We start from the raw sequence: 27,750 nt of genomic DNA, 5'->3' as shown, positions 1-27,750 counted from the left end.
AGCATGTGTCACTGTGATTTGTTTGTGTTTCTATAGCCTCCAACCACCCGTAAACTCTAAATCATTACAGTAGCTGGTACATACTAGGAGTTCTACAATATCTCAGATTTTGGATGGACAGAAGGAGGGAAGGAAGGGAGAGACAGAGGGATGGAAGGAGGGAGGGAGGAAGGCAAGCTGTGATTAGAATTACAGATTGAATAACACCAGAAAAGATAAGAAAATAATGCCCTTGGGATGAAAAATAATAATAATAAAGGACTTCACTCACTCACTGCTCATATCCAAAGTTAAGTTATCAACAGTCCTAAAAAAGCATAGCTGGAGCCTGCTATCAGCACAGAACTAATAACTGCCTACTTATCAGCCCACTGATATCGTCTAGTAAGAGTAAATTGCTTCAGATTGTGGAAGGCATTCACCAGCTAAAAGGCTCTTTCCAGTTTGAGGTAGGGAAGAGGTGTTTAAGAGAAAAGAAAGAGGAAGGACTTTGAGAATGTGTGTTAATGAGGGATTTTTGAAACATCCATACACACTTTGTGATAATATCCTTCTAAGCTAGGGTCATTTCCTGTACAGGCAATGTAGCTTTTCTTAGACCCATACTGACTTGCCTCCTGGCTGAATATCTAAGCTAATCTAAGGCTATGTCCCCTCAGCAGGTGAGGGACAGGCTGAGCACATTACTCAGGAATAATGGAAGGCTAAGTTTATGAAACGGTGCATGACGAACCACTTGGAAGTGTCCTGCCAAAGCCACACTGCTCTTAGTATAGCTCTTCATCCTCAGTACAAATGCAATCCATTAGTATGTACTTACGCTATGCTGAAAAGACAGTCTTGGTGCTGAGCTATGCTGAAACGTTGAAGTTTGGTATTAAATGATTAGTTGTATCTTACATGGGAAGACCAAAATAATTAGATTCTTTTTAACAAAAATATGGGGTTAGAATTCTTCAGCTCAAATACTGATGGTTTGAGAAATCTTCATGTTATACTAGCTAAAGTGGGGATAGGATAGAGAGGGCCCCTCTGAGACTTTTGGTTAAATACATATTGGGGGAAGCAACACTTAATTATTCTACTTATGTTGGGACACTTATTCAGATTGGAGGCCTATGTCTCTTAACAAGTCCTGATACTTCTGACCTGTAGTCTAGTAGTAATGACATGGAGTTTTGTCCAAGCATTTCTCAATGGATGCCATCAGGAGCTCAGGGGACCCGAGAGGCAAATGTGGCCGTTGATTGTAATTGTTGAACAGTCACAAAAAAAGTGGAGAGTAGACCAATCAGAGGCAGCGAGAATAATCGTACATGAAGATGACTGCACATTTTTTTCTTAGAAGTGAGTTTATGGACTCCAGATTGATGAAGCAGTCCAAAATAGTGACCCCTAAACTCAGCAATGCCCTGAAAGCTCGGGGGTCATTTGATGAAAAAAACATTTTTTTAATGAAGTTGCTTTCATAACGCAATTCTTAAAAGGGTATGTGGGGAGGAATAGTTTATTTTAAGAGGATAGTATCTTTATCCACAAATAAAAACTTTTGGTTTGTTTCTCTGATGGTGGATTTGAGTTATAACAGTTTCCCAAGAGAAATACTGAGTAGCCATTTGAGAGCTCTGAGATAGAACCAGTGAGCACTGTATGAAAAGAAAATAAATGTGGCCTTAGTTGAAGAGCGCTCACGTGATCTGTGCACACAGACCTCCCTAGCCTTACTGGCTAATAGTTTTTTGCCCCAGGAACTCCCTTCTCCTGTCACCCTTTAGTTCAATTGGCCTTCCTCTTTTATGCACATAAATTGCCTAAAGTCACTAACCCCTGGCTCAGGAAACAAATGCCTACAGAGACCCTCCCTCCTTTCCCGAGCCCTTAGAAGGAAGAAGGGATTACTATAAATATGATTTTTTTTTTCCTCTTTGCATAAAGATTTATTAATCTGAGTACCTACTGAGGACATCTGCTGAGTAGCTGTTCTGGTGTCCTCCTAAGAAGTTGGATTTCAAGTGCAGCCAGGCAGGCAGCAAGTGCATGAGGCATATAAGCAGTCCACAGATGACAAACTTCTGAATGAGGTCGCTTAGTTAGAATAAGTTCTTGTGCCCATCATTATAATACCTTAGCTATAATTAATATTAATCACTCCTCTCCTCCTGGGGTGATTTCCTCTATGACACACATCCATTGGTACCACCAGAGGGGCCCACACCAGCCCCAGGCATGGAGCAAAACCCCATAAAGATTTTTTAATTCAACAAGAAAAAAATCTGCATCAGAAAAGTTTTCAGCAAGTTCCACCGGGCATCCAAGAGATCACTTCAAAGACTTTCCTTTTGTAGATTCTGAACCATCTATCTTCTTTAGTATTCCCTCACGGGTCTTTAACTATCAAGGGTAGTTCCTGGGCATCTACTAAATTTCCAGATTCATGCTGCCCTTAAGAGTTGGGTAACAAATGCACTGTTTGTTTTTTTTGGTGTTTTGGGTTTTTGTTGTTTTTTGTTGTGTGTTTTTTTTTGAGGGGGTGTCACTATATCTTTCTATAATTTTTTCCAACTTTTTAAATTTTAAATGATTTCAAATTTACAGAAAAAAATGCAAAAACAGTACCAAGAAGGTCTATCTACCTTTTACCCTGATACACCATTCAATATTTTGCTACATTTGCTTTATAATTCTCTCAATACACACACACAGAGTAATTTTTTTCTGAACCAATTAACAGTAAGTTGAAGACATCATGTGTCTTTACCCCTAAATACTTCAGTGTGTATTTCCTTAGAACAGGGACATGTTCTTACATAACCACAGTATAATTATGAAAATTAGGACATCTAACATTAGTATATCATCTAATCCATATTCAAATTTCATCAATTAAACCAATAATGCCCTTTAGAACGATCTCCCCCATCCCCCGCCCCCATACAGATTCCAGTTCAGGATCACCTATGGTGGTTAGGTGTCATGTCATTTTAGTCCCCTTTAAGAGACTAAATAGGAAGAGTTCCTCAGTCTTTCTTTGCCGACATGATATTAACATTTTGGATAAATAGAGGACTGTCATTTTACAGCTTGTCTCTTAGCTTGAGTTGATCTGATGTTTCCTAGAATTAGGTCAGTTTATGAATACTTAGCAAGACTACTACACAAAGGATGTGTTCTTATCATTAGATCACATCGAGACATAGCGAATGTTAGTTTGTTCTACTGTTAGTGATGTCAACTTTGATCATTTAACTACCATCGTGTCTACCAAGTTTTTCCACTGATAAGTAGCTATGTTTTCTTTTGTAATTAATACGTAAAATCTAGGGAAACAATTTGATAGTATATAAATGTCCTCTTTCTCATCAAACTTTCACCTTTTTTTTTTAAGCGTCCATTGTGAATCTTACAAAATTGCGACTGTCAAACTCCTTCATTCTGAAGAAGGACAAGCTCTTCCTTACAATAGAATGCCAACTAGCAAATTCACTTTTAAATGTTAGGTTTGGCAAACAACCTGGCATCTGCTTTAGTAGCTAACCTGTTGTACCAGGATTTTCTGGCTGGCCTCTGTTATTTTTCTAGAATCATAATTAGACCTTCTGTTGAGGATTCCCCAGGGCATAACAGATTTCTTTTGTATAGCAGTGTTGAGTGGAGATATCAATATATTTATCTGTCTACTTATTTATTTTAATTTAACAACACTTATGCAGCACTTATATATACTACATGCCAGGCACTCGTTTATATGCTTTACAAATATTAACCAGTTCAAGACATTATTGTCATCCAATGAAGTAGGTACTATTATTATTCCCATTTTAAACAGGAGGAAATGGAGGCAGTGGTCTTATGTGTTCAAGTTCAAGCAGCTTATAAGATCTGTGTTCAGCAGTCTGGCTGAAGAAATGTGTTTTCTTAAACTATTATAAAATGCTACCTCAGCACAGATGTACAAATTCTTTCTCCAATTCTAAGATGCTTTAACTTCATGTCAGTCGAAAGAAACTATTTTCAACAGCAAACAGATGACTTGGCATTTTTTAACGAAATGAAACCAAATGATGTTGTTGCTAATGTTCCCCAAAAAGGGAAGCATCCTGAAGACAGAGTTAACCCAGAAAATCCAGTTGGGGTACGAATTAAGGATTGATAATGGAGCAGGATCAGGAAGGTAAAAGCAAATTTGTCGCGGAGATTTGGGGACAAATAGTTTCCATATGGACTCGGAGCAACAGAGGTGGAGTTTCTGAGAGGTCCATTGATCTGCCAAAGCCTGGGGAAGTGACAATGCCAATTTCGGCAGCTTGTCTTGAGAGACAGAGAAGTTCCCAAGGACAGGAAGAACATACAGTCAAGGAAGGTGGCAATGGACAGAGTGAGGTTTGGGACATTGGCAAGAATGTCAGCAAGAGCACCAGCATGCTGCCTGGGTCACGGGTACGGGGCTCCTCAGTCTTCTCAGCCACAAAGCACTCCTAGGGGCAGGTGGGATTCCAACATTTTGCTAATAGGGACTCAGGGAGATATCAGAGCTGTCCTAGCCTCTGAGGAGGGATGTTCATGCATCCTCCCATTGCCTTCCTCCAAGCGACTTACCAGCTATTATAACAGGATCTGACAGGGTATATTCATTGAAAGCAAGTGGTTTAAAATGTCTTACGTTATAGGTTTTCAAACTGTGCTCCATGGTCCCACTAGGCATTGTGATTTCAGAGGTTTAGAAGAAGAACAAACCATCCCCACTTCAACCACGCCAGCTCAACTTCTTATTGCTTTATACTCTGGGCTTCTCTGGGGACTTCTATTTGAAGAAAAACGGGTGGAATAGGCCTTTTAAAAAATACTGTTAAACAACTGAAATATCACCCTGATGATTTGCATTAGTACCTATTTAATAAAATGTAAAGCACAAAGCACACAGGAGAATTGGAGAACATGCTCTGTCCTAGTTATTAGTGGCCTCTCCTAAGATGAATGATGACAGAGAAATGGAAAATTCCCTCTGTGCTTCCCCCATATGCATCTAACTCTCCAAGCTGTAAATGTTTACTGTGGTAGATATAGTAATGTTCACCAAATTGTCCATATGTTCCCTGATATTCTCTAGCCCCTTTGCAGTTGAGAAGAGCCATGTGACTACACTGTATCATGGTCTATGGATATAAGACAGTTAGATCACTTTCAGGTGAAAGCATGGTAGGAGCTGGCATGAGTTCTCTGTGTGTATTCTCTGTATGTTTCCCTAGTCATGGAGGCCTGGTGTTGTGATGGTGGAACCCACATGGAAGGAGCCTGGGCCATTTGATCATCACATGGAGGACAGCTGCCTTGGAACAAGCAATAAATTTGCCCCATTGAGCCATTGACACATCGAATTTATGTGTCCCACCTATCTGATCCTGACCAATACAGCTGAAAAATACATTGATTGGGGCCAGAGATACACATTCCACTCAAATTTCCATACACCTGAGCCTAACACCGTGGTTCTCAACCATGGGGTGTATTTACCTCCCTCCATTCCCCAAGAGACATTTGGCAATGTCTGGAGACATTTTTAGTTGTCACAACTAGAGATAAGGGAGATGTTCTACTTGTGTTTAGTGGGTAGAGGTGAGGAATGCTGCCAAATATCTTCCAATGTGCAGGACAGAATCCACAACAACGAATTATCTATCCCAAAATGTCCCTAGTAGTGAGGCTGAGAAATACTGGCCTAAGAAAAGGGTTACCATCTTCATTACATGCAAGGAATTATTTACTTGCCACACAAAAATCCAACAAAAAAGGTACACTTATGCCTGTTATGTGTTAAAGGTTAGCCAAAAATCATATGTTTAATAGAATTTTAAAAATTTTTTTCCAATATGGCAAAATTTTGCTTTACGCTGCCTTTTCTCCATTTCCATAGAATAATGAAACATAAAACCACAGTGTAAACAAATCCATATTGTCTACTTAGCATATCTTCACTTCTTCCTTTTCATAGATTCAGAAGTGCTTGTTTCAAGAGAGATTTCTTAATCCAATCCCTGCACATTTTAGAAAAATAAACCACTGAAGAGTGTCTCTACCGAACTAGAAACTACATTTCTCAGGTCTCATCTCACTGTTCTTTCCACTACATCACACTGTTCTCCTTCATTAAAAAAAAAAAATGCTCAGTAGAGGTCTGAGGAAGGTAAACAGCTGCTCAAACCATAGGTGGGGTTGGAAGTGCGGTGGAGCATCATGATCAAGAATGATGCATAGTTTCCAGGTGAGAGTGTTTGGTTTCGAAGGGAAGGGCAGGAGAGGAAAGGTAGCAAGAAAGCCTCCACAGTTAGCTCACCGACACAGCATGTCCCCATTCAACCACTGCTCCACAGACCTATTTGGCCACATCTGTCTTATTTCCCAGGTAAGCAAGGTAGAATGGAACAGCAGCTTGGCAAGAGCTGTGAGAAATTTCAAAAAGTAATTGAATGAAAACTGGATTCAGAATTGGGATATCTCATACCAGATCCGACTCTAACGACGTGCCCTCAGTTACACCACCATGAGACTAAATTTTCTCACCTTGAAATGAGAGGCATGAAATAAATAATATTATATTATCAACAATAAAATAAGTTACTATTGTGGAGCGTTTTCAACAAGCCAGGAACTGTGCCAAATGCATTTCATTACATACTCAAGATCAACCTGGGCAGTAATACCCCCCTTTACAGATCAAGAACTTGGGACTCAGAGAGGTTAAGTAATGTGACCAACATGATTGATAACCAGGATTTGAACCAAGATCTTCCCGACTACAAAGCCAGCATCTTTAATGACCATATTTGCTGCCCCCCCCTCCAATTCTCTAGGATGCCTCCCCACCTGGTTTAAGCCTCTGTGAGTGATTTATAGTCTCTCAATCAATTGGAAGGATAAGCCTGGGCCCTTCCGCTGGGATTACTAGTGCCGACACTTTCTATTTCTCATCCAGAAACCCCAAGGTTGAAACAGGTTGTTTGTGAACCTCAGTGGGTTTGGTTCTCATGCTGGTATAAAATAAAATACAAATAAAAGATTTAGAAGCCAGAAGCCCACAGGACCCAATCTTAAATTGAAGTTTTGCAGAACATCAAGGTGAGCTGGAAATATACAGGGTAACTGAATTACCAAAAATAGTTCTATTAGATGGTCTTTATTTGCAAGCATAGCCAATAGGGTTTATTTTCTATTGTGCTATACGTGTGAATTCTGAGTCTTTATAAATAAAGAAAATGATGGCCCAGCACAAAAATAAAACAGATGTTACCTCAAATATAGCCTAACTGCCAGGCAGTGGAGTCACCCTGTATCGTGACATTTAAAAAGGATGTCCAAACCCACAGCATTTGGAAGGATGTCCCAAATTCAATTTCCTTTACTTTCATCTTCTATATATTTGGTGATTCCTCCATGGGGATAGTGGATGGGGAGGAGGTGGTATGGGTTATCTTTCTCCTAATAACCTTTTGTTCCAATCCTCTTCTGATACATTCTCAAACTTTCCCATCGCATAGTCCCTGACTTGCATTCACTTCTCTCCATTCTATGTTAATTTAAATGTTAATCTACTTAAACAATTTCCTTAATATATCACTCATATAAGGCAGAATTTATGCAGAATTGTATTAAAGAATAAAGACAATAGTGAGGGGGGACATAGAACAGAGAACAGAAAACATCTCAACAGTATAAGCCAGCAGTGCTTTTAAAAATCCATAAGCCATACTCACGTCCTGTAATTAAATGTCGTTTGTCCTTGGGGCCCCAGTCTCCTGGATCTACCCTGCCTTTCCCTCACTATCATGAACGCTGCCCCCTTCCTTCTTGAGCTGCCTGTAGAAACTATAAAAATTCATTTTCTTACAGGGTGCAATTTTGTTCTTTTGGTCTCAATTTAACCCAACTTGAGCAAACCTGAGGTTGGGAACTTTGTTTAAAAGTTTCAAGGTTGTGAAATAGGTTACAGACCAGGTTGACACACCTCAGAGAATCACCTTCCTTGGGGAAAGTTGGGCTTCTTGACTGTGGTTTAAGTGACAGATGTTATTCTAAAGCCTTCCAGAGATAAGCGTGACAGAGGGGCTATGTGGGAAACCAGTCAGACTTTCACTGCTTGGGAAGATCCCTGTTCTCATCTAACGCTTTCAGCACTTCCCTGGTGTTCAAATGCCATCAAGCATCTCCCAGAATCAGATTCTTGTGGGAGGTATTTGAGTTCAGTGAGCAAAAACAATCCAAGAATAAGAACCTATGAAGCCTATACCAAACACTAACTGGGTCCACTTTCATCGTTTAGCAGAGAGTATACTTTTTGGTTTTTACTTCGTGAGCCACAAATATAATTGGAGATAGATAAGAAGCAAAGTAACAAAAATAATTAAACAAAACAAAGAAATCTATGGAATTATTATATTCTAAATTAAGGTAAATTAAAAAGTAGGTACACACACACACACACACACACACACACACACACACACACAGATGCAATCTGTGCCCAGTTTCAGGCAAGAACTGTTTGGCTGGGATAAATGATTGTGTATACCATCCCCTTTCATCCATTCTACTTTTCATGACTTCCAACCTTTGTAATCCTACCCTCTGAACAAAAATAGGGTGAAAAAGAAACTAGCTTTCTGGTAAGAGGCCACACTTTTTGGAGGGATGGAAGAGACCCTGATAGGCATTGGATTTCCTGGGGCCATCACCCTCAGGGATGTTCTCTGTAACTATCCTCTTCACCTACTCTCCCTTGTTCAGCCAGCTTCTAACACACAAGCTCACTGATAAGCAGAGGGGAAGACAGCCAATTTTCTTTTTTATCCAAGGTAGTGACTGTGAGCCACTCATCATTTACAGCAGTTCTCTTGAGACCTGAGAGCTGACCTCATGCTTGTAATCTGTTGGGAGGTTCCTGACCTCATCTTGCTCTCCATTCCAGCATGGTTTTCCCAGTGATAACTATCAGTGGCTGAAAGAACGCCTTTATTCTATAGCTGGTAAAGTCTGAGTTATAAAGTCAATGGCTTTCCCTTGTCTAATCTACCTTCTCTCCCCAACCCCAAACTACCTACATTCTCTATTAGGTAGAGGTCCCCACCAGGCACTGGTGTAAAAAACCCTCATGGTCCATTCAGAAATCACTAGTAATAGGTGTTTTAGGAACCAAGAACAAGAATAACCCACCCTCTCTTTCTGTTCTTGTTTGAAGCAAACACAGTCTCGTGTGTGTTGAGTCTTCTGATGGTGACAGGGGACTTGCATTCCAGGCCAAAATCTGCCACTTATTTGCCATGTAGCTGTGACCTGGTCACTTAACTTCTCTAGACTTTAGATTCTTAATCTTAAAAATAATGGATCAGAGTAGAAGACCTAGAAAGGACCGACCAGGGCCACAAGTATATATAATAAGAGCCTCGACATCTATCACTTAAACAACTACCTTCACAGTGAGTGAAGTACCTTCACACATTCTTATGAAGGGCAGTGGGAAGCACATAGGTAGTTTCAAGACTAAATTAGGATAAACAACTATAATTACCAGAAAACTCCACTAAACTCTCATAACCCTCATCCATGGAAGACTGTTGGACTGCTAACATGAAGTGCGATTGCTAATTGATTCTCTGTGACCCTACTCACACTGTGAATCACTGAACCATGCTTCAATCTTGCTTCAGAGTTTGACAAAGAATGACAGAGCAAGGAAGGATGTTTGTTCCTCTGTGCCCCAGGATTCTGAATCATCAGGTGTCTTTCTAGGCCTGTTTGTCTCCTGGGAATGACTGTGCTCTCTGGTGTATAAAACCCTGTTGTTTGGGAGCATGTTAATAAAATTGGTCCAATTATTGGACCCATATGAAAAGCTCAGGATAAGCTAGGTTATGCTGCAATAACAATAACAAAGAAAACTCAGTGGCCTAAAACATCAAAAGTTTAATTTACTGTTCATGCTACATGGCCATCATGGGTCAGCTGGGGGCTATGTTCATACCAGGCTGACAAAAGAACCTCTTTTTGGAATGTTACCAGTCCCTATGGCAAATAGAAAGAGAGACTATAGTGAATATATGCACTGACTCTTAAAACTTACCCCGAGAAGTAATGTGCAATCACTTCTGTTCATATCATTAAGTAAAAGAAATCATGACTATACCTGACATCAAGACCTGGAATGAAAATGAGAAACATTTACAAATAGCACTAATGATAACCTCAGGGATTTTTTTGTTCATCATACTCAGGAGCCCTTATTTCATGGTGACAAGCCTGCATTGACGGTGCCCACATACATCCATGTTGCACAGCTGAAAAGATCTGAGAGAGCTCCCATATCCTTGCATATTTCTCCACAACCCTCAGTAAACCTAAGACCATGTCTCCTGACAAATGAGAAAAAAAAAAGAAAAAAGGAGAGAGAAACTAACGGATCACTCTTAAGTTTTTAAAAGGTATACCTGGAAATAGCGTGGGGAAAATGAAGCTGATAAAGTTGCTTTAACAAAAAGGGACAATCACAAATCTCAAATAAAACTTTCTACTACCTTTGAAAACCAAATTCTGAGAAGCCTATGCTCAAAGATGAAAGCTTTCACTTATTAAAATATGTATCAGACACTAACTCATTCTAATTCTATTATTTAGTGGTCATACATATTGGGTTTTACTTACTAAGCCATAAATACAGTGGGAAGTTGTTAGGAAGGGATGTAACATAAATAAATAAGAAAAAATAATGGGAATTATTTTATTCTGAATCAAGCTAAGTTAAGAAGTAAATACATGCATATAGACAAATGAAAAACAAATAACAAAACAAGGCAGGAGTGTATGAGAGTTCCAGTTGCTTCACTTCATGGTCACTTGATGTTGTCAATATTTTACATTTTGGTCACTTAGCTTTTACCTGCATTACTCTGGCTAAAAACGTTCAGTAGCCTTTGTTGAATGAACTAAACAAGAATAGAGCAGAAGATTCCTGAAGGATGAAAGGTCCAGCCAAGTCTTCTCAAAAATGGGGGATGACATTTAGAATCTGTGACACTTAGAATAAGTTATCTTCAGATTTCACTTCAGAGCAGGGCAGTTCTTTCTGATATTTGTGCTGCAGATTTTCCTAATCCAGAAAGATATGGAGAGCAATGAGGAGTGATTGTCCTAAGTCCTATATATAAACTCCTAGGAATGGCCTAATTCCTGCCACCATCATGAAAGCATAGAAAGCTTGGTAAAAAGTAAAGACAATGGCAGCAGCTGAAACAAGAGCTAATGGTGCTATCATCTTCCTTTTTGCCCTCTCTCACCCCTGATCTGCTTCTCTACCCAGTCACACCTAAAGCAGGACAGGCTGGTCCAAAGGACGACCAGAACTTATTTAAGAAGCCTGGGCTGTAAAAAGATGATTTTCAAATGTGACCAGAATTTTTAAATCAAAAGAGTTTCATAAAACAATAGTACAGAATCTTCTGTTTTTAGAGTAGTGATTTCTCCTGGAAATGATAGAGTTAGGGAAAGTTACCTAACAAAATTGATACTCAATTTTTCTATAAGTGATAGATATGGAATTTCAAAATATATTAAAATGCATGTAGATATTTCATGATCATGCACATTTGGGGCACAGCAAATTAAGAGTAGATATCATTTTTTTATTTTAAAAATTGTATTGAGATATAATAGATATATAACATTATATTAGTTTCAGGTATACAACATGATGATTCCATATATGTATATATTGCAAAATGTGGATAACATTTTATACATGATTCCAATCATTGCCTGTTTACTTCCACTGTGAATGATCCTCAAAATCTGTAGAATTTGTGTAGCTTGAAGAATTTCCTTGTTATGCAAATTTGCAAGATCCTTGAGAAAGTTATTTTATAATTTTGAGTGACAAGGTTAACAAAAAATAGAAGACTCATCTCTATAAGCTTAATATAGGGAAAAGTTACTGCTCTTCATTTTGAAACAAATGCAAACCTGTCATTCTTGTGAGCTCAGGCTTTGGGGAAATAATTTAGTGTCTTTGTGGTGTATAATAAGATAGACCAATATTTAAGCACTTCCAAAGACCAGCTCACCTTGCAGTTGACTGCTAAAGATAGATCTAACCAACTCACCTAAAAATTAATTATTAAAGAAAGAGGAGTTTGTATTACAGGGCTAACAAATGAGCAAGTATTTCCATTTTTAAAAATATATCTGTTTCATTAAAACACAAAAAAAGAAACATCAACTGAGAAATCTATATATTGAATAAAAGTGTATTACATTCACGAAATTAGGAAAGTGTCTAATAACAGTATATATTTAACGTAAAAGATCTACTATTAAATGAGACTCTTTTAGTTAATAAGCCTTTTAATTAAAATTAAACTTTGAATGTCATAAAAAATAATTTATAAATAAAAATTAGAATTTAAGTCAAATTTATATATCATGTCCCCCATCCATTCTTTCTTTTGGTTAAGTTCTAAAATCTTTCACTGGTTTTGCATTTTCCAATGTGGCTTGCTATACTAATAATGGTTCGTGAACCAGATGTCCTATTATTTCATGGTGCACAAATGTAAGGTAACAGACAAATGTTAAAGTCAACCAAAACTGAAATGGGTAATAATGGTGGGAGAGGAAGCCAGAGGGTAGAAGGGGACAATGGGCTCTTGAGAAGGTCAGGTGTCTCTGTCCAGATCCAGGAGTACCTCCCAGAGGGCAGAGGAAGGCCAAGTGGTCCTTCAAACACTCTTTAATGTGCCACTTTCTAGGTTGACCCATCCATCCAAAGGGCAAGGCGCTGCTGAGCATTATCTGCTGAGATGCCCCCTCAATGAGCTATGTGTCAGGAAACATCATCAGGCAGTTTCTAAACTAGTCCATAATCACCATTCCCTTGAACTCTGAGACCCAAGCAATCTACATCATTGAACGATGGTAAGCATCACCATAAGATACCAAGCAAACAAGCAAAACAATGTCTTTTGAGACATCCCAACTCATCTTGGGTCAGTGAGTTAGTGGCCTCTGGACTTGGGAATATGTAGGTGAGGAATGCCGGGGAATTTTCTTGGTTTTGGCCCTGATTGCTGCCCAAAGGAACCAGTAGGATTTCAACCTGCAGTTCCAGGGATTAGTGATATTTCATGGTTTTGCTCACAGCTTAAAATACATGGAGATAATTAATCTGAAAGATGTGCACCTGATTCTTATTCATAAACAACTTTTATCTCCTTTAGAGGTATCTTTTCTTGAATCAGATGGGCAGCTATTTATAAAAATATAGCATTCAGTCATCTAATTTGCTAGCCATGATTCATGAGATAAATTGGTAATAAATATTGACCTAAAGTGGAATTTTGTTCCTGTCTAATATTGTGGCTAATCTAAATATTTTAAATCTATCATTTCTAATGTCTAGATTGAATTTACTTGAATAACTTCTTAAAAGAATATTGAACTATTAGGCAATATCCCCAAAAGTTAAACATATATGCCCACCCTACAGCATAGCACTTCTGAAATTCCTAGGTATATCCAACAGATATGCCTGTATATATCCACCAAAAGATTTATATAAGAATTCTCATTGAAACTCCAAACTGTAAATAAGCCAATGTCTATCAATCATATAATGGATAAATTATAGCATATTCACACAATGAAATATTACATGACCATGAAAAAGAATGCAATAGCAAGATGATTCTCATAGACATAATTGTAAATTTAAAAAAAAAAAACAGATCTAAAGGAATAAATTCTGTAGTATTGCATTTATGTGAAGTTCAACAACAGGCAACATTTATCTATGGGAATAGAAGTTTGAATAGTGTTTCTTGGGATAGTGATGGTTATTGACTGGAAAGCAGTAGAAGGAAGCCTTTTAGGAAGCTGGAAAGTTCTACATCTTAATCTGGAGTGGTTGTATATATTATAAAAATTCACCAAGCTACAGACTATAGATAGATGCAGTTTGTCTATCATGTTTCCATTTTTATAAAAGAAAAAAGAAAACTTCATCTGGAATTAGGAAAATATACATATTTTAAATGCTAATGTTTATTACTTACTAAGTTCAGTTTGTCAACCCTTTAGGTCGCAGCATAACATTCTATTAAGACAAATAGATATAACTAGTAGATGAAGCGTTAACTAAAGATCACGATACATGTTTGGTAAATGTTTGTTACTTATATACATAGTCCACTAGTGTGCAAAGATACACATCAAAAAAGACGAGCCATTTGGTACACTGACTAGCTAAATAGTCATCAGTGGTTATGTCCTATGGCAACAAGATGGTATTGATGCTGCAGCAAGAGAAACAGAACAAAGGCAGATGCTGCTGCTGCCTTAACAATGAGGGCCTATTCTCTCCCGTACACCTGAGAGCACCAGTGAACTTGGTCATTGTTCAGCAGCAGAAACCTCGTGGTTTCTCTCATCCTTAGCTCTTTGTCATTGACCACATTATTTCCTTACGAGGTGATCCTGCCCTGTGTCTCTTGACAAGAGAGTCCTCCAAACCCATAACCCATGTCATCATGGCTGACCAACCAGAGGTCATCGTTCCCCAACCCCCACCCTTTTTTCCCAAGCTGTTTGTTCTTATTGTTCGTTTTAAAAAAAGAATGAAAGGGAAGGAAAGACAGCAATCCAAGTCCAGTAACAAGCAGCACAAAAGGTTCATTTGTGAAGGGCAAAGATTAACAGGACTAATAGCTGCAGGGGTTTGGGGAAAACCTGTCTAATTCTGAGAACCAACAGAGAGGAGTTGAGTGCAGATAAATTGCTCACTCTAAAGGGAATACTATGTGGGAGGGGATGGAAATAACTATGTCCTGGGAGCCTGTTTTACTTTCTGGGCTGTTTGGCCAACACGGGATACAAAAACAACCAGAGTGACAGAATAATACACTAGATAAAAACAGCTGTTTCCTTTCTTCCAAACACTGGAAGTTTAGCTTTGGGTTCAGAACTACATGCGGTGAAGCCTCAATTTACCAGACTTGATAGTTAAGTTTACCTTTCCTCTAAATGAGAAAAAGAGAAAAAAACCTTTTTGAAAGGTTACACAGACATTTTCTTCAATGCTTCAAGGTTACGCAAGCATTTTCAATGCTGGAGTCCTAGCATTTTATGAGAATTTGTTCTCCAAAAGGTGACCTAGAGGCATCATAAGATCCTCACCAAGTCTAGATTACGTCCTTGGAAAAAGCTTAATACTGAGGATTAAAACAAGAAGGGTTTGCTGATTAATGTTTAATTTTAATATCTTCATTGACATGGCTCTCTGGATAATAAAGAAGAGATGATTATTTTTACTCCTATTTGTTGTGTTTAAAATACTAAATGAGCAAAACTGGACAGAGACAGAAGTAAATAACACGTGAAATGAGAATATGGTCAAATGGTCTTTTCAAACTCGTTTGGGGATGAAAAGCCTCCCCAAACTAAATCACTTTATTATTTTCCTCCAGATAAACTATTTCCATAGATCGCCATGGCTATCCTTCCTGGCACAGTTAAAACAATACATTTTCCTAATCAAGGCAGAGATGTTTTACCTTTGTTGATCCCATTCAGAAGTATCATGCAGCCCTGTAGGAAAGTGATTTTCAAACCTTGGTATGAATTACAATAATTGGAAGTGCCTATGAAACACTGAAGTCCTTAACCTGATTTTTTTGATTCAGCAAGTCTGGGGCAGGCCTGGGAAATTGCATTTCTGTGAAACATTTCAGGTCATTCTGACACAAAACTCTCACAGCTTACACTCTAAGACACCATACCTTGATCCCACACTCCACTGTCTCTGAACTGCTGAGTCTTAGTCCCAATGTCATTGATTTTTAACTGTTCCAAAGTCAAGATGGAAGTTCAAAACCTGTGAGACACATCAACCTTGTCCCATTGTTTCTAACACTAAGCTGAGGAAGTTCCAGAGCACAAATGGGAACACGCTCCTCTTGCCATGAGAAGGTAACTCACATAAATCAGCCACCATCCTGCCTGCTGACTAGTCAATGCCAACTTTACCCCAGCTGCCCTCTAACAACTAACTATCTGATCAAGAACTTGCAAGTAATTTATTGCATGGGGATAGTGAAAGGGTTTGCGAATTATCAAGAAAAGCTAAAGACCTATTTTTTGTCCAGTGTACTTTGCCCCAGGGTGAGAAACATCCCACAATACCCATAGGTTTAAGAGAAGAAGCAAATGTGAGAAGACACCGTCATCCTATTTAGAACATTCCATCTTCCCAGAAAAGAATGGGGTTCCACAAGTCAGCTTTGCTTTGTATCAAAGAAAGTTCAATTCCACAGCGACGGCTCTCAAGATAGGAATGCGAAACTATGGTCCAGGGATGATCCCCGTTTCAGCAGAAGCCTTGTCAGGGTATCAGTTAAACTATACTGAACTGAATGCAGTGGCTTTATGGTGCTTTTTTTTTTTTCCTTCCAGCTCTCCTACTTGTCCTGTGCAAATTGTTCCAACAGCCTTCCCCGGTGAAAGGACTTTAGAAATAGGAGCTGTCTTCAGGGGAGGAGAGAAGTGTTGATATGCTGACCCATGGGGCACAAAAGCCCACTGACAGATGGGAAGAAAAAAAGGAAAGTGCCGAGAGGATTAGACACAAAAGGATTTTATGAGCAGTAAAGGCAATAAGGAAAACCTCTGGAAAGTGCTCACCGCATATTAATAAGTGTCATTTGATGTGTTAGAGGGCACAAACAAGGTGAGGGGTAAACAAAATGTCCAGAACATATTTGGGTAAATAGGGCAGATGACGGTCATATGAACAGCCAAGTGCGAGCACAGCCAGCACGTCTGTTGGGCCTCTGCAGTTTGGATTTTAAAAACCTAAGAGGATAATGCCGATTTCAACATACATTCTTATCCTTGGGATCTGGGAGGCAATTATAAAGTCATCTTTCATGAGCGGGCTATCCCACAAACATTACTCGGCTGCTATTATGCCTGACAGTTGGGCCAACTTCTGGTTCAAAAATAGCCCATTTGTCAGTTTCTTCTATTCTCTGCTATTGTGAAAGAGGCAGAATTAGAAGGCATTGCTGGGACACTCGTTGAATCACTTTGAAATTGTGGCATTGGTTTGTCAGAGAAAAGAGGGGACTTTGGGCCCTAGGGGCCAGAAAAGGACAGGGGGTTGTGCCAAAGGAAATGCCTACTTTGGGAAAGCTGTCTGCGGAATTCCCTGAAATGAATTGCAAGTTGGAGCTACACAAATACTTCAGAGAACTTTCAGATTCATAGCACCATACTCTGTCTTGTTTTGCCAGGCGTCACTCTCTCTTCTCTTACACTCTATTTAAATAAGAGATGGAAAACAAATAAACAAAATAGGAATTTGCACCAGGGCCCTCAGAAAAAGCACAATAGCCATTGACAAGTGCTCAAGGAGCCTTCACATGGCTTGTTACGAGCATACCATGTGCCTTTGTAACGACTTACTCAATGGCCTCTGAATCACTCCCCATAAAGAAACCTCAAACATACCTTTCTTCTTTTAGACTAGGAGAGCCCAGACTGAAAATGCACAGGTAACCAAACCCAAACAAACAGCTGCCTTTCTAAGAGACAACAACTCTACACGAAAACCTCACGACAGCCCCATAGTAACAGCAAGTGTAAGGGGCTTCGGCTCCTTAAAGGAACTCTTCATAAGGTCTGTGTTTCCTAATCTAGATATGGTCAAGCCTTTGCTTCTGGAACATGTTCACTGTGGACCCTGAAGACTTTACTGAGTCAGGATCAAGGCAGCAGGATGATGAATCCATGAAGAGTGTCCACGATGGGAAAACACTGCCATGGTTCAAAAAGCCATCATTCAAAAACATGTCAGCGATACTATCACAGAGACCCAAGACAAATGCATGTTGGTGAGAGGTTGAGAATTTATAGACAGTTGACCCTGGAACAATGAGGAGGTTTGGGGCCCCAACCTGCTCACAGTCAAAAGTCCCTATTTAACTTTTGACCCTAAAATAACTCAACTACAGTTGTCCCTCCATATCTGTGGGGGATTGGCTCCAGACCCTACAAATAACAAAATCCATGGCTGCTCAAGTCTTTTGTATAAAATGGCACAGATCAACACATATAGTCGGCTTTCCACATCTGTTTATTCCAACCGCAGATCGAAAATACTCTTTCTGCTATGCTTTTGGTTGAATCCATGGATGTAAAACCTAGGGAGGGCCAACTGTACATTTATTGAAAAAAATCCTCATAGAAATGGACCCGCACAGTTCAAACCTGTGTTGTTCAAGGGTCGGCTGTACATATATATTCTATGTATATATACTCTGTCTCATTTAGAGAGTGCACCAACTTCCTCTGACATACATGTAGAAATGGATTTCTCTACCTTAAATATGTTTGATTATATATGTCTGTATATATACATTTTTAAGGTGTGAAAGTCTACGAACACATAAAATATGTTTTAATTATATGCAATGTAATATGTATATGCTTGTGTTAGTTTGAACCATACAAAACTGCCTTTTTTGTAGATTAGAAAACATTTTAGTTGAACCTCAGCAATTTCACATGGTTCAATCCAATACACATGCAAGTTCGTCATTAAGCCACTGTTGTTTCTTCTTAAAGCCCTCCCCTAAACACTGATTTGGGTGCTGGGGCTGGGACCTTGCAGACCATATTTCTGTGTTGCCATCTACTCTCTACTAGACTGTGCAGTAAGAGGTGCTAGAGGAAGAGACTGAAAGATGGAAAGAGGCTAGAAAGTCTTGCCTCTTCCTATTGGCTGTTCCAATAAACACCCCCATCCCTTCTCTTGCTTCTTTATTTGGCACTGGGTTTTGAGTCCAGCCTCCAAGCCTGTGGTTTTATACATTTATTTTTGCCCCCCACTCCAAGAACTAGTATCTTTGTATCCACCAGATGTAGCTCTGCCGGGTCCCTCCACCAAGCTTCTGATAGTCCCAGCTGGTTCTAAGCCTAAGAGGTAGAAGTCTCTTACAATATCTGTTATTATTTTTGAGCAAAATTTAGTCTTTCAATATCTGTTTACCTGTTTAACTGATTTCATATATTAAATTTTTCTCTGTTAAAATAACTGGCATTATTTCTGCTTTCCTGACTGGATCTTAACAGATACATTAGGTATATGCATTTTAAATGTGTACTTTATGCATCTATTCTTATTTTGCATATATGGAGAGAAACAAAGGGACATAGAGAAATAGAAAGCCTAAAATAACAATGCCATGAACATTTTAATATATTCAGACAATATTGGCTATTGGAATTATGTATTTCTTCAAGGCTAACTTCCCTCCAAACCCACAGAAAATGCATCCAAGTGGCAAGAAAAGCATGTGTAGCCTTTACACCAACAGTTTAAAAATCATTAGGTTGTCAACCTGCCAAACCAAAAAGACTCTGATGACAAATAGTGAAAAATGATGAGTCCATTTCTTGTCTATGGGTCATTTGAAAAAGTGATTTTGATGGCTAATTCATTCTGACATTCCATCCAAATTTTTTAAAAATCTGCCCAGTTTTGACACAAACTTTCTAAAGTGCCCACCCTGATTAATGGGCCAGTTTCCTTCAACATTATGCTCTTCTGGGTTGTCTGCCCTTTCCTCGGTCACGGGGAAGAGGGGTTGACTTTAGCACGCTGTCCACATTGGCCTCACTCATTACGGTTACTGAGGGCCTCAAATTTCCACAATGCAGGGAGGCCTTTGGTGTGGTCAACCTTGCTGTTCCTAATTTTAACACATAGACCACTCAGTCAGAAATAGGGTTTTTTAAAAGGCCCAAGAAAAGCACATGGTTTCCATCTAGACACTACTGAGCTCAGATCCATTTCAAAAAAAAAAAAAAAAGAAGATTTCATATTACAAATATCACATTGGGTAGAAGGGAAATTTTCTAATCAAGATGTTTCGCATTTCCTCGTAAGCTCACCTGCTCATAAAAAGCACGGCGATTTATATCATATGCATTGACACATACAGCTGGTCCTCCTTCAATAACTAAGACTTATGCTTCGTATGCAAGCACACACACTCACACAACACACGCTATTGCCTCCCCAACATGCAAACCAATTTTAAAGTATTAAATAAACTCAAAGATCTTTTTAGTTAACATACAAAAAAGTTCCAATGTCAAAATCATCTGTGAATAATGGAAGTCATCAGCAGTGTACAAATATTTGAGCAAGTTGGGTATCCCACCATCCTCACCTCTGCAATGAGCAAAGTAGCTAAGCAGTTTGCCCAGCATCTCTAAGATTATAGTCTATGCTGAGGGCTTCCCAAGGGCATCCTTAGACAATGCCTTCTGCCCACCCTAGAAGGTACCTGAAGCTCCCGCAGTTCTCATACATGCAATAGCACATGCATCTCTCTGCCTAATGGTGCAATAAAGGATGAGAATTGGGAGTTAAGTAACACACTTTCTTTGCCCCTTAGTTGAGCAGTTCAGAGGTTCCCCAGCAGGAGCCCACCCTATTATCCAGCCTAATAATGCATGCATGAACACACTCTTTATTAGCTTTCCTGTTTTACTCCCCTTCCCGAACTCCCACACATCCTTCCTGGCATCACCTCCTAAATACTAATTTCAACCCAAATTCTTGTCTGAGTCTACTTTGGAGAACTGCAAACTGAGAGAGGCGCCCAGCCTCTGAGCTCTGTCCCTGGCACGAGTACCGCAGCACTACACATTAATTGTTGGTTCTCCTCAGGCTAAGACACAGCAAAATCCTCTTTCCTTGAGAAGACCGTTTCTTGACTCCACAATCACCTCATCTCTTGCGTGAAGATGAGGTGATTCCTCATCTACAAGTTCCTCTTCCACAGGTTCTGGGGATGTAATGTACAACATGATGGCTAGTGAACAATACTGTATTGTACATTGGAACGTTGCTAAGAGTAGATCCTGAAAGTTCTCATCACGAAAAAAAATTGTAACTATTTGAGGTGATGGTTGTTAACTAATCTTGTTGTGGTAACCATTTTGGAGTATACACATGTTAAATTATTTTGTTGTACACTTTACATTTATATAAGGTTATCTGTAAGTTACATCTTAATAAAACTGGAAAAACATTACAAATTAAAAAAATACATAGGCGTGACAAAAAAAGAAAGAGAGAGAAATAGATGATGGTAAACTGTGCAAGAACATTTGCTTCCCTGCTGTACTGAGAATCAGATATAAGAACTGCAGCCCCAGCCTGAGGAAAATACATGACAGATGGAAATTTGATAACATCTTTCTCATAAAAGGAAAAAATACCCACAAAAAATTATATGTAGTGTATACAAACCAATTAAATAGCTGCAAACATTGACCAGATTTTGACCTATCTAATTTCCAAAATGTGTAATAAAATAATAACACAGTGAAAGTTCAGATAGTGTGGATATGTTTACTATACTTTGTAATAAGGTTCATTAGAGTATTACATATAGAGTGACAGTTTATACTTATGATCTCAATCCGAAACAAGCCAATGGCTTCTATCTCGTGCTAGTATTTAGATATATTTCCTAGAAGAGCTACTAACTTAAAGTGTCATTTTTTTGTGTCACCTCCAAATATATCAAAAGAGTACCAGGTCCTTCTGTTTCCTTGGCAGGTGACAGTTAACATCTGCTTCTCACAAGACCGATTTTAAACTCTATCTTCCGGGATCATTCTTATCTGTGTGACCAAGCTGGTGCTGTGCTCTGAAGAAGGTGAATTTGACAGTGTGCTGTCCAGCTGTGATAAATGAACCCAGCTCAATGGGATATGCTTTGGGGAGGAAGTTCTCACCCCTGAGCACATTAGAGAAAATCCCAGATGTCAAAATTTCACTCAGAGCTCAACACTGGAGAATCTCTGGGTGTCGGTTCACCCTGTGATTTTGAGATTTTGTAAACTCCATGCATCACGACGTCCATGTACTGCAAAAAACTATGAAAAACGGACCATTTAACTGCATTGCACTCTTGATTCCAAAAGAAACCACTCACATGCCTTTAGCTAAATCTTTGTCTATCCCTTAGATTCTTTATCTGTAAAATGGATATAATGCCACCCACCCTATCTACCTCATAGAAAAGGAGGAAAAATCTTACACAACTTTGTTTTAAAAAGAGACAAAAATGAAAAAGAAAGAACTCATTCTTTGGGGTACAAGGATCCTGTGATATAGAAACACCAAAAGGCTTAAGTAAAACATTTTTAGAGGCCCTTTCCAGAAGAACAAATGGGGGGGGGGGAGAGAGAGAGAGAGGAGGGGAGAAATCAGAGGAACACAAGATAGAATAAAAATGATAATGTGAATATATTTTGTTTATGAGAAAGACAGAAAAAAATGGAATAGGAAGTTTTAAAAATTTTTCCTGTAATAAAGAAATAATTGAAATGTTGGAAAACTCAGTGAAATAGAAATAGAATGAATATAATGCTGTAGTGCATTTAGAAACATGAAAAATACTGCAAACAATATAACATCACACTGTAAAACTGATACTGTTTGTCATTTACTAGTGCTTCTAATTTGTTCTTGGGAATACTGGAACATTTATGAGACAATAGCAATAGACTCAGAAATATAATTTGACTATACTTATTTAATTCTAATCATGTCATTCTTTCTTTTAAAAAATTTTATTAAAATACAGCTAGCACACAATATTATATTAGTTTCAGGTGTACACTATAGTTATTCAAGATTTACCTACCTAAAGAAGTGATCACCATGATAAGTCTAGTAACCATCTGACACTGTACAACATTATTATCATATTAACCAAATTCCCTATGTTGTACATTACATCCCCAAGACTTATTTTATAACTGGAAATTTGAACCTCTTATTCCCCTGCACCTTCCCCCCGCTTCTAAAAACATTTTTCAATTACAGTTGACATTCAATATTATTTTACATTAGTTTCAGGTGGACAGCACAATGGCTAGACATTTATATAATTTACGAAATGATCTCCCCAATCAGTGTATTACTCACCTGGCTCTATACATAGTTATTACAATGTCATTGACTATAATCCCTACGCTGTACTTTTTTCATGCCCGTGACTATTTTGCAACTACCTCTAATTGTGTCTTTATATTGATTTCCAACATTAATCAATTAAAGAGGTGACCACTGGGCACTTAGTTTAGTGTAAACTGATGGTGTCTCTGCAAGTTTCTCAGCTGCAGTCATGGAAACCCTCAAAGTTGAGCCCCTCTATTAGTGTCCAGTGCCAAATCCTGGCCATAGGCTTTTTGAAGTACAAGAGGCCTTAGTTTTGCAGTAAATATTGTTAGTCTGCTACTTGGCTGTTACTGGTTCTGCAAGCACCCGCCTTGTTTTAATCCCAGTGGTGCTGTGATCGTGACCGCCACCTCAGCTCTCTGTCCAGTAACTTCCCAGACCTAGAATTCTTTCTTTTTGCTTTTTAAATTTATTTTAATTATAATTGACATACAATATGATATTAGTTTCAGGTGTACAACATCGTGATTTGCATTTATATACCTTACAAAGTGATCACCACAGTAAGTCTAGTAACCCTCTGTCCCTGTACATGGTTATTATGATATTATTGACTCTATTCCCTATGCTATATATTACATACACATAATGCAATATATAGATGATGTATTATAGAATTGTACACTTGAAACACGTGTAGTTTTGTTGACCAATGTCACCCCAATAAATTTTAATTAAAAAAAAAAAGAAGTGAAAACTTCCAGTTATAAAATACATCATGGGGATGTAATGTACAGACCTAGAATTCTAAACCTGAACCTCAGTGTTCACCACTTGACACCAGGTCTTTCTGATGAGGACAGGCTCTCTGCCAGCCCCTGCTGCTGGTTGGGAAATGAGCTTCAGAGCTCTGCTCTCACATTGACCCATGTCTCCCTCTACCATGTGACCCATCTGTCACTCTCCCATCAAGCTCCCTGCATGCCAATTACTGTCTCAGTTTCCTCTGTCCCCTTTTCCATCATTGCATATTTATCTGGAATAGTGAACCCAGTCATGTTCAGAAGAGGTCCTTTACTGCTGACTCTAACAACATCCTGAGCACCAAAATAACCAGAATCCTTTGAAGGACATCAGTAACCCCTTTGGCCTATAAAGCCAAACCTTCCTCCTTGTGTTCCAGTGTCTTCAAACCTTCAATGACAGAGAATTTGGTCCAGAGCATAGGAACCTAGTTCTTGGGTAGGATTTGTGTAAATCTTTGAGTATAACCATAGACATGAGTTCTCATGTGAATGTCTTCTGACATATTTTATCTTATCAAAACAAACAAACAAATAACAAAAAAAATGTTGAGGTGTTGTTTGCAAATATCTTCTCCCATTTGGTTGGTTGCCTCTTTGTTTTGTCAATGGTTTCTTTCGCTGTGCAGGACCTTTTTTAGTTTGATATAGTCCCATTCATTTATTTTTGCTTGTACTTCTCTTGCCTTTGAGCTCAAATTCCTAAAATCCTCTCTGAACCCAAGTTTAGTACATATGCTTTCTTTTATTACAATTTGTTGTTCCAGGTCTTAGGTTTAGGTCTTTGATCCATTGTGAGTTAATTTTGGTAGATGGTGAGAACCATTATATTAGCCAGTTGGTAATTCTTGAAACTTAAAGCTGAAAATATAAAATTCATCTTCTCCCTCCAAAGCTTTCCTACCCAGACCTTAATGACATTCCTTGAGTAAGTCCTAGAGCCAAAGCCCACTTACATAGTCAAGCCCTACCCCAGCATTTCGATATCCATAAAACTCCAGAGCTTTCCCTTTTTGTTCTGTCTGAACACTTAATGTTGGTGCCATCCCTCGGTCACCCAACCACCCACCACACGTGTTAATCCTATGGTTGCCCTAAAATAATTCAATGTGTTAATAGTTAAAAAACAAACAGAAAAACACTTTTCTATGGCCAAGTATCTTGGGGAAACACAGGTTAAATACATTTAAACCAATTTATTACAAATTTCCAGCCCACTTGTGGTTGGTAATATGACTCTCCATGAGAGAATAAAATGGAACTTTTGTTTTGAGGGTCAGTTCACAAGATTAGTCCCCCATTAAACATACTTTATATACTTTATGGCACTCCTTCTGAACCAACAGTTTATCTATTCATCTTTGGCCCACTCCACTAGCACAGTTGTTGCCCTAAATAGAAACTAAATAAATTGGAATGTGGAATGAAATGACATGGAATGAAGGGGGATCAAATGAAATGAAATGGAGTGGAATGCCTAAGAACTTGCCAGAAGAATACAAAAGAACCCTAGCTGTAATCTAGTCTCAGTTTCTGGGACAAATTATACAAAAAAAAATTATATCTGTTCCCTGCCTTCACTATCAAAGAAGGCTATATTTTACCAAGCTGAGCAGATAAATGTTTGGGAAACATATGCACAAATGTAGCAAGATACCCAACAAATGCAATAACGTGTGCTAGATACCCAAACAGCAAATATTGCTAGAATAAAGAGAGCCTTCAGAGATCTGTTTCTATAGAAACGTGGAGAACTAGCCTTGTTTTGTCCCCAATTTCTCCAGATTTCCCTCAGTTTCCCCGGAGTGTTGAAATTCTGTGCCAAACCTTTCTGAAGCCTGGCTATATCCTCCAAACCAGCAAATACTGTCTCTTCAGAATTCTTGCCGTTACAGCAAGTGGTCTTCTTCATTCTTGGATCCTACATTTTTGTTCTCACTGGGGCTACAATAAGAGGTCCTTAGTGAAGCCCAAGTTCTAGAAACTTCTTTTTCACCAGTTGTATCCAATTTCAAATAATCTCTGACTTGTCCAGGGCTACATCCAGCTGTCCCTTCCAGACCAGGCCCACAGCCAACCATTTCTACTCCATTTGAGGAACTTTCACTTATTTATTCTAGAAGGCAAGAGTCCAGGGCAAGAAGCTAATCCTCCCAATCCAAGAAAGTTCTTCACTAAGGTAAGTCTCCCTGAGCCACCACCACCATATCCCCCCACCCCAGTTCTGTCACATCTCAGGACAGTAGGTCTGAGTCAATCTGTTCCAAAGGCCTGGAAATAGACACACTTGCTAGAATCCCAGAATCAAGGCTGTTCTGTAAGAATCCATGGTTAGATCGAGCTGCATCCTCCAAGCTCAAGAGGTTCTCTTTAACAGTTCTTTTTTGCCTGTAAAAAACAGTACCTTGCCATTTGCCTGGTTACTCAAAAGACAGTAGAAATGACATTGCCCTGGGTCCTAAAGGATAGAAGAACACTTACGTTGAGACCCTTGGGTCCCTAATTGCAATCAGTTCTGGTCACCGGGCTTTATTTCTTTCTGATCAATTGCATATCACAATTTTAATAAATACAACTTTCTCTAGCTCCCATATCTGAGTTCCAGAGTTGATTGATGTCTCCTGTCTTTTACAATCCCCCAGTGTTTCTAGGAACTATAGTTCTACCTACATACTCCAGCCCATCCCTGTGCAAAGTAGACCTACTCCATTTCCTTATTCTGAGCTCTGCCTTCTGTGGCCTCAGGCTTTGCCTCCTGCCAAATGCCCCTCATTCTCACTGATCATCAGTTTCCTTGGGCCGACTAGTACCTCCAGGGGCTGTTGGAACCTCCCCAGTCTCCTGAGACTACTGCTCAGCCTAGATCTAAGCTTGGTCTATTGTACTTTTGATTAAGCTCTGTTTTTCCCACATCTGATTCCACCCTGAGTGTAAGTGAAGCAAAGCATGTAGATTTTGAAAGGAAAGACAATTAACTCAGATTCTAGAAAAATCCAGCTCGTATTCTATATGTGCACAATTTCTAACGTGGTCAATTCTTCAAAGTCAGAGACACACCCACCAACTAGTCAACAGATTCCAGTTGCAGAGAATTTGGTTTCACAACAAGAAAGGTTCTCCAGGGGAATGATTTATGTTCACATGGTATGAGCACTCTCGGTTGAGATCTGAATTTTCAGGATGAAATGTATCTCTTGGCTGCTTAGAAGTCTCCATGTGTCTAATTGTGCTCCTTGCTTGGAAGCTGTTGGGGTGCTTGGACCAGCAGAGAATTCCTGATGTGTGATGCTTCCATGGGAAGTACTATTTCAATAGCAGAAGGCTAACACATCTGATGGGCAGACTGCCCACTGGGCCATCTTGTCTGCCAACACTCCCACATTTATTAAGGTTCTTTTGTGAGATAAAAAGGTTGGACACCTGGATCCTTCCAAAAACAAAACAAAATTAAAGCTGCAATTACCTGTCTGCCCTGTGCAAGGCAATCTGTCCTGCTGTCCTTTGGGTTTTACTGGTGACAAGCAGATGTCACCCAGAGCAATTTGGAAACCTGAACAAAGAGAATTCAGATAAGATTCAAGAGAGGAACTTAATCCAAAAGTACAACCTACCTGCCAGACAGTGAATATAAGAGCTAATAGACAGGGAACTGGAAACGAGAGACATAGTAAGGACCCTGCCAGGCTCCACCCCTCCAGCACTCCTTTCTCCTTCGAGCTGAGGCTGACCAGATCCCAAGCTGTAGGCTAGTCCTGCTCCAGATTCTGGAGTCTTCATGGGAATTTAAGGTACTCTTTTAAACTCTTAAGCAGTTGTTAACTGCTTCAAGGTTAACAACTGATCTTCTGTTTTGTCCCTGCAATCAAGCCATCATCTTGGGTCTGTATCCTGAGGCCCATTGATTTTCCTGTTATGCTCATGACATACAGA

Source organism: Rhinolophus sinicus, chromosome 13, assembly GCF_057876585.1.
Source record: "Rhinolophus sinicus isolate RSI-liver-muscle chromosome 13, RSI-T2T, whole genome shotgun sequence".
Classification (NCBI taxonomy): Eukaryota; Metazoa; Chordata; class Mammalia; order Chiroptera; family Rhinolophidae; genus Rhinolophus; species Rhinolophus sinicus.
This window is presented reverse-complemented; position numbering follows the sequence as displayed.